Source organism: Stegostoma tigrinum, chromosome 32, assembly GCF_030684315.1.
Source record: "Stegostoma tigrinum isolate sSteTig4 chromosome 32, sSteTig4.hap1, whole genome shotgun sequence".
In the NCBI taxonomy this organism is placed as follows: domain Eukaryota; kingdom Metazoa; phylum Chordata; class Chondrichthyes; order Orectolobiformes; family Stegostomatidae; genus Stegostoma; species Stegostoma tigrinum.
The window spans coordinates 33,232,831-33,246,121 of NC_081385.1; the positions used below are offsets into that span (position 1 = coordinate 33,232,831).

Here is a 13,291-nt window from a genome sequence, read left to right on the forward strand (position 1 = left end):
CTCCAGAATATTTAAAAGCAAAATACTGTAGGTTCTGGAATTCTGAAAGAAAGCCAGAAAGTGCCGGAGAAACTCAGGAGGTCTCTGGCAAGAGAAATAGAGTTAATGTTTTGAGTTCATGACTCGTCTTTGGAATGAAGAACATTCCCTGAGGTTTTGTAATACTAGACTGGTTACATTATTATTATGCTGTTGCCTTCTTTATTTGTTCACCAAGTTCAGACAGTTAACAGGAACAATGGATTTTGGCACATAATAAAGATCATTTGATATTTTGAGTATAGACACCATTGTTTGAGTGCCAGTTTGGCAAGTTGTGACAAGCAGTGAGTTAGTTGAATAATGAGGTAACTTGCTTCTGTGGGTGAAGTTTGTTGGTAAAGCGCATCTCGTACAAGATTTAGAATTCATCAGGGCTCAGAGACAAGTGGGTGTGTGATGGATTTCTTCCTAAAAACCCCCAAGTAAACAACACAGAAGTAGGGAATGAAAATTGAGAGACTACATGCCCCTGTGAATTATTGCCTTGCATTATGGCATGCCCGGGGACCAACCAAGGCTGATCATTTGAAAGCACAAGCTCCTTACAATTTGGAAGTTAATGCAGAAGTTTGATTGAAGGGGAGGCAAGCGTGGGAGAGACAGATTTAGTAAGGAGATGCTCCTGTCTGCTGGTTGTTTTGAACCAGGTCCCTGTTCTGAGGCAGCAATAGTGATAACCACTGAACCACCCCATTTATTTGTGTCTCTGTGGTTCTGTCCGTGTCTCTGTGTGTGTGTCTCTCTCTCTCTGTCTTATACATACGAGCTCTCTCACTCTCGCTCGCTCTCTTCCTCTTCGTATGTAAATCTAAGGGATGAATTTGCAGATACAAACTATTTTGTTCAAAAAGCACACAGTTTATAGACAGTCAGTCAATATGGCATTTTATAAATTTCTACTTTAGAAATAAAGTCAGTCTAACTCCAAACCAAAAACACAAACCAATCCTAAGAGGCCTCATACTTAACATGCATTGTCTGATCTTAAAAAATCACCTCCTCTTTACATTGATAAAGTTACATCCACAAAGAGCTGTAATAAATTTATCGAACACAATTCGCCTTTCTCAGGGCCGTGATTTGAACGTAAATCCCCAAATTACTGATTAATCAATCAAAACCTTCTAACTGATTAAAGATTTAACAGCACCTTAGGTTTGTTTAGTACATCCTCATCAATGGGGTGACGCTTTGATCTTTTACTTATAAATTCTGTGTCTGATACTGTTTTCTCTCACCAACACCTGAAGAAGGAACAAGGCTCTGAAAGATTGTGTTTTCAAATAAACCTGTCGGATTATAATCTGGAGTTGTGTGATTTCTGACTTTTTTTAGTACAAGGTTTGCCAACAGCAGATGATTATCACAATGAACTGCATAAAATGGCTTACTTCCACAATTTTAATGAAATTGAAAGCTGGGAAGTCCCTGGACCATGGTCTGCTCCTAAGAAATTTAAACATGTTAACATTTTGCAGTGATAGTGAATGCATTGGTCACAATCTTCCAAAATAGTTTAGATTCTGGAAAGGTCACAGTGAGTTGGAGCAACCGCAAATAACAGCTTCGCTCAAGGAAGGAGGGAGGCAGAAAGTAGTAAACTGTAGGTCGTCTGGTCAAAGATCTGCCATTGGAGAAATATTAGACTCCATCATTGAGGAGGAAGTAACGGGATATTTAGAAAATCGTAACATCATGAGGCATCATCAACATGATTTTGTGAAAGGGGAATTGTGTTTGACAAATTTATTAGAGTTCTTTGTGGATGTAACAAGCATGTTGGATAAAGGGAAATTTAGTGTGTTGTCTATCTGAGGGCAGAATATATCAGTCACATGATTTTCCTAGTGGCAGAACAGGAAGTGGGCCCTACTTTCTCTCTCTCTTTCTCTTTCTCTAGTTTTTCTCTGTTTCCTACGCAATTGCAAATAAAATTCGAAGGGCCAGCGCTGATTATGGGAAGCAAATGAAGTTCGATGGGTTTTTTCCCCATTGGTGCAACTTGCTAACGGTGTAGGTACAGTGGGCTGGAAGAGAGCTAAAAAAAGGACAAAGAGGTCAAAATTTATCTGCTCAGCTCCATTAACATCACACTTGATGAAAGCAGAATAGTGGCTTCGGGAGTTTTTCAATCTGTAGTTCACTCCAAATCATTTGCATCGCATTGCTTTCACTTCATTGACGTGGGCATTGTTATTTGTTGAGACTTGCTCAGTCAGAGAGCCAAGTGGCATAAAATGCAAAGAGAAATGCACAGTGTCTAGAGGGATTTGGATCGGTAAACTGAGTGGCCAAAACTTCCTACATGGGGCACAAAATAGGAAAGTCACAAAAACAGAAGTTGCTGGAAAAGCACAGCCGGTCTGGCAGCATCAGTGAAGATAAAAGTAGAATCAATGTTATGGGCCTGGCGACCCTTCCTCAGAACCGATGACACTAACTCTGACTTTTTTTTCTTCACCGATGTTGCCAGACCTGCTGAGCTTTTCTAGCAACTTCTGTTTTTGTTCCAGATTTACGGCATCTTTCAGTTTTTAAAATAGGAAAGTTGTCCCCTTTTGGCAAGAGATAAAAAGCAGAATATTATTTAAATGGAGAAAGGCTGTAGACTATCACAGTACAGAGGAGTCTGGACGACTTCTTGCTTGAATCACGAACATTTAATATGAAAGTTCTGCAAGAGATTCAAAGGGTAAGTGGAATGTTTATGACAAGGGAGCAGCCAATTAACCAAGTCTTGCTTTAGCCATACAGGGCTGTGGGGAGATGGTACTTGGCAGTACTGTTTTGGTCTCCTCACTTAAGGAAGTATACATTGTCTGTGGGAAGAGTTCAATGTAGACTGATTCCTGGAACAAGGAGGTTGAATTAAAAGGAAAGGCTGAGCAGATTGGGCCTGTATCTGTTGAAGTTTAGATGAATGAGAAATAACCTGACTGAAACATTTGAGTTATTAGATAGGTGCTGGATCTTGCTTTTTCTGATGGGAATGGGGTGTACAGTTTAAAGATAAGGGATGTCTCATTTAAGGCTGTGAGGAGGACTTTTTTTTCCCCTGAGGGTCACTGGTGTTTGGAATTCTCTTCCAAAGAGTCTGGGAGGCTGGGTAATTGAATACATTCAGAGCTGATTGACATGCAAGTTGAGTTGACTGGGGGACAAGCAGGGAAATGGGCAGAAGGTTAAAATGCTCAGCTAGGATCTTATTGATAGTGGGCCAAGCTGATGAGGTACTCGTGCTCTTGCTGTTTCTTATGATGTAATGAATCCTCTAACCGTACTGAGTTTAATCTTTTGTCCTCAACAAATCTAAGCAAGGAATTGTTCTGTATTCCCTAACTTTGTTTCACTTCACACTAGGTGGAATCAAGGTAACATTTTAACCCATTTTTTTCCAGATGCCTTTGAAGTATGCACACTAACTAATAATACACAGCTAAAGGAGTCTGTGATTAAAACATTTGTCACAGAACCGAAACTTGGTGTGCCCAGTGTAATTTGGTCAGATTCATCGCCACCTTCATCTTGTTCCTCAGGAGTGAAGGACCCCATCTGTCTGCTTTGGTCAGATTCACTGTCTAATGATACATTGAGTCAGACCTGAAACGTTTATTGTTTCTTGACCGTTCCTGGACTTTGCTTGTTTATTCCTGATGTTCCAATTCGGTTTTCAGTTGTTATAGCCAGTTCTGTTAAAGGTACCTTCATTCTCAATCAGCCTGCCTTTTAACCTTTCCATTGTATTGGCTCAGACATCTAGCCGCTGGCCTAATTTGATATCATTGAGTTGTCTATTCTTTGTGTAACCACAGAATGTCGCATACATTCCATGAAGATTGAAAGAAATTACTGTTTTTCAAATAAACTTTCCAGGTAATGTGCATCTAATTGATTTGAATCTCCCTTTCTGAGAACTGAACACAATTTAGATCTAGTAGCCTGTCTGTTTGTGATACCTTGATGCACCCAGTCATTCATAAACAAACCGTTCAGACAGTCTCTGGGGCAGGTGGGACTTGAACCCAGACTTACTGGTCTGGAGGTTGGGACACTGCCACAGTACACTTCGCTGTCCATCTAGTAATCCCCACATACTGGAAATATGTTCAATTCCTGATTTTCCTCCTTAAGGGAAGCCACTGCCCCAAGGCTCTGTAGGGAAATAGCCCTTGTCTACATATCCATAGAATGTTTCTGTAGATAATCTGGTTCAGATACTGAGGATACCAGAAGATGATGGTACGCCTCAAATGATATTCTACTGTTTTCCCCACCGGCTAAGACAATTGTAGTTTTCTATCTTTGTTAATTCTTAGTTTACAATGGCAAACATTTACCATCGAGTAGCCCTGAAAGTCAGTTGGAGAGGAAATTTGGAGCCAATAAGTAAACCCTTCTATTAGAATTGATTCACTAAGTTACACAATACAAGACCTTCGTACCTCACTACTAATCTGTGTGTAGTTCTAGAAATACAAGTAGACCCCTACGTCATTCACATCACCAGCGCACATTTAAAGACATTTGAACTAGGGCGGCACTACTGCCTCACAGCGCCAGAGGCCTGGGTTCGATTCCAGCCTCAGGTGACTATCTGTGTGCAATTTGCACATTCTCCCCATGTCTGCGTGGGTTTCCTCCCACAGTCTGAAGATGTACAGGCTAGGTGGATTGGCCATGCTAAATTGCCCATAGTGCCCAGGGATATTAGATTAGGTGGGTTTGGGAAATGGGTCTGGGTGAGATGCTCTGATGGTCAGTGTGGACTTGTTGGGCCGAAGGGCCTGTTTCCACACTGTAAGGATTCAATTGAAGATTCTATGGTTCTAAGGAACTACAAGGTCTGGGGTCAAATCCCCATCTGCCCTGGGGCTGTGCTAGTGATAATCACTATAGTGCCAGGGGACAATAGGACTGCTTTCTCATCAGAGCGAGATGACTGGTAGTGGGTTAAGATGACAGTCATCATGTCTCTGGTGAGAGATGAAGCTGAGAAGGCAGGACTTCCACGGTGCCCTCAGTTGGTATTGGATTTGAACCCACACTGTTGGCTTCGGTCTGTATTGCAAACCAGCCATCTAGCTAACTGGCCTACCTGTGTATCATGGATACCCTGATGATTTAAAGAAAAGGTAACAGCTGTCACGGTGCAGGGTTCCAGGCCCTCCGTGTTGTGTCATACACAAAGTGTATTTTGGACAGGTGTGGCATTGAAGTGGGGTCTGGCAGCAGAAGAGTGGGTGGGGGGGGGGGTGCGTGGTGGGTGGCTGGTGTTGAGGATGAGGCAATAGAAGGTGGGTGGTGGGGGTAAGTTGCGGTGGTATCGAAGAGGTGTTGTGGGATTGGACCAGTTGGAGAGGAAGTTAAGGAGCTTCTCCCCCCACCCCAGGACTGGTCCAGCTTTCTCCCCTCACCACACACAGTCCTTCAGTCCTGAGGGTGTACCCTGACCTCTTGTCCTCCAGCCTGATCTGCTCACCCCCTCCCTCCCTGTTCCCTGTCCAGAGAAATGTATGCTGATCTTTTTAATGGAATGAGGAAAGGAAAAATAAAATGAAAAACGTAGTTCTAAAAGGAGTGCAGGCACAGAGAGAGGAAGTTTTTGAAACTTGTGCACAAATCATGGGAATGGGGGAGGACAATTTGAGAAACTGGTTAAAAAGGCTGATGGGTTATGATGACCCTTTCTGTAGTAATGTTTCAGCCTACATTGGTGTGTGGTGCCCAGTTGTGGCACTGGGCCTTAGGAAGGATGTGACAGAAGGCGCTAGATTTGTCAGATGAGGTGTTAAGGCACTTTAGCTACATGGATAGATTGGGGAAAACTGAGCTCGTTCACTTTAGGGATGAGAACATTAAGTGGAAATTTGATGGAGATTTTCAAAGTCATGAGGAGCTTTGTTGGTGTGGATAGCGAGAAACTGCTCCTGTTACTGGAAGATTAGCGAACTGAATGACAGTGGACCTGACAGCAGGATGAAGTAAAACATTTTGACCGAAGGAGGGGTTTGGCCCTGGGAATGCAGTGCCCGAGACTGGTGAAAGCAAATTGAGCCAAAGCATTTGGGTAAGCATCTGAAGAGAAGGAATCCTCGTGCACAAGCCCCTTTCCTTCCCCACATCTTCCCCTAACAGTACACTTGCCCGCAAACATCTTCCACCCTATTGTGAAGGAGTTTTAGGACCCTGGACAAACTTTGCAATGATGTCACAGAGCTGCACCTCACCGGACATAAATAGCACATTGTAGGTGGAAGAAACATGGAGTAGACCAGGTAGAAGCATGGCACTCCACGAAGCATGCTATTAGTAAACACATTGAACTCGACCCCATATACATTCCACTACGGAGGAAACACGGAAGTGAGGCAATCCATCACAACGGACCCCAAAGTTTAAAAACCAGGCGGGAAAACGTCAACGCTTCATCAAAGGCTGCACTGAGGATGTTACTAAGCACAGTAACGAAACATCTGCAGAACAACAAACCAGCTCAGTGAGCCAACCAACTTCAACACCCACGGCACGAGCTACAGATCTACTCCAAAACCTTAGTAGACCAACTAATATTCGATGATAGAGTTTATGGAATGGTCTATCAATAACTTAACAGTAAGGTCAGGGCTTGGTATATCTCTGAATGCTGGTGCATTCAGACTTAATATTATCATCATCAGAGACACAAAAAAGACCATTCTTTACCTGCCTTCTCTTTGAACATTGTAGTGGGTAAACCTAGGAAGGATATTCCTGATGACCAGGAGTCTACACTGTGGGGTAGGCCACTTAGAACAGAGATGAGGAGAATTTTTTTTCAACCAGAGGGTGGTGAGCCTTTGGAATTCTCTATCACAGAAGGTGGCGGAGGTCAAAATATTGAATCTTTATATGAAGGAGTTAGACAGTGTCCTCAGGGCTAAAGGCATTAAAGAGTATGGGGAGAAAGAGAAAACAGGGATGATCAGATTGAATTGCAGAGCAGACTTGAAGTGTTGAATGGCCAACTCCTGCCTGTAATTTCACTGTTTCAACGAACCCAAACTCGTTGGTGTGGACATAAAAACCACATACACGTTAAAAAAAACCACACAAGAAAAATCAACCACGCTCAACGTGCCATGTGTGCGCACTCTCCTTCATTCTTCCATCAGCTTATTTTTCCGGTCTCCCTGCCAACCACATTACAGTTTCCCCTTTATGCATGATTTGTTGGAGAAACATTGTGTTCTGCCAACTTTGCACACCTGAGTGCCCAACAGAAAACACCTTTGCCCATATTTTGTACTTGATTAGTTCTGGCTGTCACATTGTGCCAACTTCATGCCACCTCAGGGTGCTGTAAGTTTTTTTTAAAATCAGATTGATTGTATATCTTCCCTCAAGCTTTTTTTTGCCCAATCGTTTTGCTGGATCATGTTCTTGGTTCAAATGTTAGTATTTCATGCTATTGAATAACTCAAATTGAACAGAGGAATCTCAACAACTTTACTGTTCTCTCCGATTGGGACAGAGAGGTTGTTGTGTATAAATTATCTCAACATGCTGGTGTTTGTTAGCCTTTTGTCCCTTTATGATCATTTGACTCGCACCAACTTGTTGCAGAACACTTGATTGCTTTGTTTTCCAGAATCAAGTTTAATTGTACCCATCCATGTCAAGGAAGAAAGGCCTGCATTTATATTGCAGCCTTGGGAAGGCCCAAAGTGCTTTACAGCCAAGTACAAAAAATGCCAACAATAATCTTGACTTTGCACTTTAGTTAAGGAGCCCAAGTCATTTCACAGGAATGGTTTTCTAGCAAAATTTTACAATACAGCAGAGGAGCAAAAGTTTAACCAGAGGGGGAGGTTTACAGGAGCATCCGCTAAAGGATGAGTGTGATGTTTAGATGTTCTCAGTGATGAATTACAGAGCTTAGGGTCTAGCAACTGGAGATATAGCTGCCTATTACTGTGGAAAATCTTGAGGAATAGCAAAAAACAAGAATTGGAAAAATGCAGCAATTTTGGACAGTTGCCATGAGCTACAGAGAGAGGGAGAGGATTTGGAGGGGTTTGAAAACAAACTTGAGAATTGCAAAACTGAGATGTTGATGGACTGAAAATGCAGATTAGTGAGTTTTAAAAGCAGAAAATTCTTGGAAACGAACAACAGCTCTGGCTGTCACCATTTGGAGAGAAAAACTGAGAAATTCTTTTCTTTCAGGTCAATGACCTTTTACTTTTTACCACGGCGGGAATGTGAGGTGGGTGAGTACAGATAGAATAAAAAGGAAATTCTGTGTAATGGCAGAAGTCAGGAAAAAGCAAACTAGGAGCAGAGGCTTTGATTTGAAATTATTGAAGCCCATGTTGACTTTGCAAAGGTCAGATGTAGCTTCTTGAGTTCATGTTGAACAGTGTAGGATGCCCAGATCAGACGGTGAGAGAGACAGGAGATCTAAGATGTCAGAAACATAGTACTGTAAATTCAGAGGACAGCAAGTTAGAGTGAATGAGGGCAACAGGGATATTGAGATGGCCAATCAGAATTGCTGATTGGGAGAGTAAGAGACCAGAAAGAAGGATGCAATTGAAAGGAGAACCTGGAAGACGAGTGAAAGGATCCTCCATGACAGTGGAGGTGGGACCAAGAAGCTCCTCATCAAAGAACTGGTTGTGGAGGTGAATAATGAAGGAAATGTTGTGTCAAACTGTAAATTACTAAACAGAGGGCATCAGGAGTTGAAGCTGAAGCCTTTGTTGAGGACTGATCATTCGGGGTTGGAGAAAAGGTTAGAGTTGCTAGCGAAATTTCAATGGTGGGGTGGGGGGTGGGTTGGGAAAGAGACTGGAAGAAGGGAATGTGATCAGAGGGAATCAAAAGGGGAAGAAAGATCCAGAGTGTTGTTAGGGCGCTGGTGGGGGGAGGGGTCACAATCCTTCACAGCTGATGGGAGGAATTGAAGATTTGTTAAAGCATGAAATGAAGCAGAAGGTGAAGTAGAATTGTACACGGTGCGTTTGTGCACCTTGCAGGACATCTTATGTGTACGTTGTGGTAATGAGTTCACAACCTTGAGGTGTAGGGAGCAACAGGTTTTATTCAACATGGCTGTATACAGAGGATGGAAAGAGATTGCATCTTGTACAGACCCCAACAGACTGAGGCTTCTGTTCCCTGTGATCGAGTGTTGCAGTGACACAGCTCCTTTTTCACAAATGCTCAGCAGCTGTACTCGATGCGAAAGGGTTATTCCTTTTTATTCCATATACCTAGTGGGATGCTAGAAAGTGAAGTTGTGTAGTTAGCAATACACCAGGAATTGGGGAAGGGGAATGTGAGGATGAGGTGGGACTTCAAACGTGCCCAGGTGAAGTGGGTTTTTAATTTGCTTTTATTGTTGTCACTTACCTAGGCACAGTGAAAAGTATTGTTTTGCATGCAGTACAGGTAGGTCATACCGTACGAAGTGCATTAGGGTATGAGAGCAGCGCGAGGAATGCAATGTTACAGCTGCAGAAAAGGACCCCAAAGAGCGAGATCAACATTAAATTTGAAATTTGAGAGATCCATGCGGAAGTTAATAACAACAGGGAAGGTGATGTTCTGGGTATGTGTGTTTATGTCTCTATCTGACGGGAGAGATTGGAAGAGATTATTACTAGGGTGGGAGGGGTCTTCGGCTGCCTTTCTGAAGCAGTGGGAAATATAGATGGAGATAATAGATGGAAGGCTAGGACGCCTGGGTTCAAGTCCTACCTGCTCCAAGAGTTGCGAGGTAACCTCTCTGAACAGATTGATTGGGGGAGGAAGAAATCAAAGTGTGACTAAGAAAATGTTACATTAGTGGGACTGAGATTTATGCAGAAAATGTGCAAAGTTAAGAAACGTTAATATATTAGAGGCAGCATGTCTCAAAACCAGCATCTTTGAGGCGAGGTCTGGGCTGGATTTCAGAGGAAAAATATCAGAACCGTGACATGTTTACCAATACTTCTAGCGACTGTAGAAAACCATGCCTAACTTTTATATGGCAATAAAATACAACATTCCATTATGCTTTCATTATCACTCATTGCCCAGGCTTACTAGCACATCAGACAGAGCTAACTTTTGGGTAACTGAATTTGATGTACTGTAACTGTAATCTTTGTGTATAACATCACAGGGATCTGAATAATAAAGACCACAACGACTGGAGTTGGAGGCCACAGATTAATGCATTCAACAAATAATTCATTGCCTATACGTAGTCATAATAGACACAGTTTTTGTCTGTCTGCGCTCTTTAAAGTTGATTTTTGGATAGAGACCAAGGACATGGAGTCCCAGAGTCATACAGCGTGGAAACAGACCTTTGGTCCAACCAGTCCATGTCGACCATAATCCCAAACTAAGTTAGTCCAATCTGAGTGTGCTGGGTATATACTCCTCCAAATATTTCTTTATTATGTGCTCATCTAAGTGCCTTTTAAATGTTGTAACTGTATCTGCATCCACCACTTCCTCTGGAAGTTCATTTCAAACGTGAACCACTCTGTAAAAAAAATTGAAGTGGAGACATGTGAGACAGAAGACCTCACAGTTTAGCCCAGGCACTTTGAATCAATTGGATAAGAAAAAGTTACACTTGGTACAGCCAAGGTTACAACAGGGTTTTGCAATATCTTTTTACTTTTAATGTGTTCGTGATCGCAGGTAATGATTTGTGAGTAATTTTCTGGTTTTTATTGAGTTTGCTACAAAGGAGCGGTTTAGATATGATGCAGTCTTTAATTAGATAAAGAAAGTATGCAACTGCTGCTGGCATGGAATTATTTGTTAAAGAGCTGGGAGCAGCATCATGCTGTCCACCCAAATCCTTCCTCCTGTCCTTCTGGTCTGTCTTCCCTCTGCTGAAACGAGCAATACTGGATGAAGGCTGCTCTCAAGGGAGCTGCCTGATGAGAACTGCTGCCTACAAGCTGCCTACATTGCTGTTTGATGAGACCTCCCCTCTGCCTGAGCCCATATTGTTGTGTCACATTTGTAGGGGGCAGATTGCTTGTGCTGTGGCAGACAATTGCCTGAACCTTTTGGCCAGTAGCGATGGGATGATCACTCATGAAGCCAGTTAACTGTTGTCCCCTTACCCACCTTCATTTGAGGGTTAGTTCACTGTTCTTTCCAAGAATAAGTACTTATTTTTGAAAACAGCTCTCTGATAATAGAGTGTGTTTGACACCTGATAAAATTGTTGTTGTTAGGTCAATGGGATTTGTGACTTCTTGCGTTTTCTGTTCCTTCCCTTTATTCGTCCATGCTGGAATCTAGGGAAGTTGAATATTGCTGTAAAAGATGCGAAACATAATCCCATTGTTGTACAGTAAATTCGAGGAAAATTCAGTTATTAAGGGACCCCCAACGTCCAGCAATCTAAATTTTTAAACTGTTGTTACAGAGATGTAGGACAGTCAATGTCAGGCCAACTTCAAAAGAACACGAGTCTACCTGAAAGGGCCTTTGTCTCTAGTGAGCTCCTGTGGTATGTGTAAGCACATCCAGGTCCTTCTTTTAAAAATCATTGAGATGCGGAAGTTACTAGCTAGACTATCATTTATAGCCCATCCCTAACTGCCCAGAGGGCAGTTAAGTGTTAACTTCATTGCTGTGTATTTGTAGGCCAGACCAGATAAAGGACACAGACAGTTTCCTCCTCTAAGGTACAATACTGAATGTTAGAGAGATAATGGGAACTGCACATGCTGGAGCATCTAAGAAGGATCTAGGCCCAAAACGCCAGCTTTCCTGCTCCTCTGCTGCTTGGCCTGCTGTGTTCATCCAGCTCTACACCGTGTCATACTGAATGTTAGAGTTCTTTCCTGACAATCAGCAGTGGTTTCATTACAGAATGGTTAATGTTTCAGCATCATTTCAAGTCCAATATGGCTCTGAAGGACAATTATCCTGGACTCACTGTTGACTCTATTTCCCTTTCCACAGAAGGTAGCAAACCTGCTGAGTTTCTCCAGCACTTTGCTGTTTTAGGATAAGCTTTGAAGTGAACTTAAAAGTCGAAGAGAATATGTGAATTGGACTACAGTTAGGCTCATTAATTGTTTGTTCATTTATTATAAAGTGTGAATACAGATATAAAATGGTGCTACTTAAAGCACCATTTATGCAGATGCCATTATAAATGGTTTCCCTGAGAAACAGCTTTCAGGTAATGAGTTCCAGAGAAATGTCATTGGCTTAAGGTGGCAGAATGAAGAAGGGTCCAGTGTTTTCTGTTTACTGCGCCAGTTGCAAAAACCATAACAAGTCAAACAGAGAGATGAGAAAGTGGAAACGTTAGTTTTTGTGAAGTGAGGAGAAGCGAGTGCTATATTGCAGCAAATGTGACAGGGATTAATATTAAAGATAAGTAGCAGTTCCTGATGGGCCAGACGCTTCATTGCTGCTTCCAGTGTCAAGCTTCTGTCCCATCCTTTGCTGTAAATGCTATACCATGGAAACTGTGTCTTTTGGTACGAAGGCCTTAAGCTCTGACTCCCTCCAATAAAGCCTTTCTACATCATCTTCCTTCTTTCAGATTCTCCTTGAAATCTGCCTCTTTGATTGTTCATTCATCCTTAATCAAGTTCACTGTCGATCATTGCTGGTAGTGCTCCTGTGAATGACTTTGAGAAGGGTGTCTACAGTGTGTTAAATATAAGAGTTTTTTTTTAAGGTAAGAGTTGTTGTTATGTTAACACGTAATTTGAAAACTTCAGAGATTGGAGCATCAGAGAAATGCCCATTCTCTGGATTTTTCAGTGGGTTAGGGAGTTAAATACTTAAGCTCTCTTTTGTATAAGGTTCTTAAAGGGCCTAGATCTGTGTTACACGACTCCATTACACTACACTAATCAGTATTATTCTACTCCAGCCACAACCAGCATGGGAAGTGAAGGGGAGTTACAGTTAAGCTTTTGGAGGGAGCAGGTTCATCTGTACAAACTCCTCAAGGTCCTCACAATTAATGTTCTTGTACTAATTGCTATCATGCAAAAAAACCCTTGGTATCTATGAACAGTGCCTCTCTTGCAGATAAACTACGTTGGTGTATCCTCTGACACTAATCACTAGATAGGCCCAAATCAAACCAAAGATAAGAAGAGGATCGTTTGCTGCTAAACGGCATCGAGCAGCCCTTAGCCAGTACCATGTAGTGGTAGAAATGACAAATACCCCAGGGAACAAGGAGTAGCTATCTTGGGAGAATACCGCACTGCCTTTCTCAGGA

At 42.3% G+C, this 13,291-nt stretch overlaps 1 protein-coding gene across 5 annotated transcripts in view; it reads left to right on the forward strand.

The window, feature by feature from the left end:
- st3gal4 (ST3 beta-galactoside alpha-2,3-sialyltransferase 4) overlaps positions 1–13,291 on the forward strand; it is a 111,983-nt gene that overhangs the window by 29,120 nt on the left and 69,572 nt on the right. Inside the window, exon 1 of one of the 5 annotated variants that reach the window (XM_048562328.2) lies at positions 12,623–12,736. The exons of the other annotated variants lie outside the window; for them this stretch is intronic. The gene's annotated coding sequence lies outside the window, so the exon portion shown is untranslated. Of the gene's footprint in view, positions 1–12,622; positions 12,737–13,291 lie in introns of those variants that run through there. 5 annotated transcript variants of the gene reach the window in all.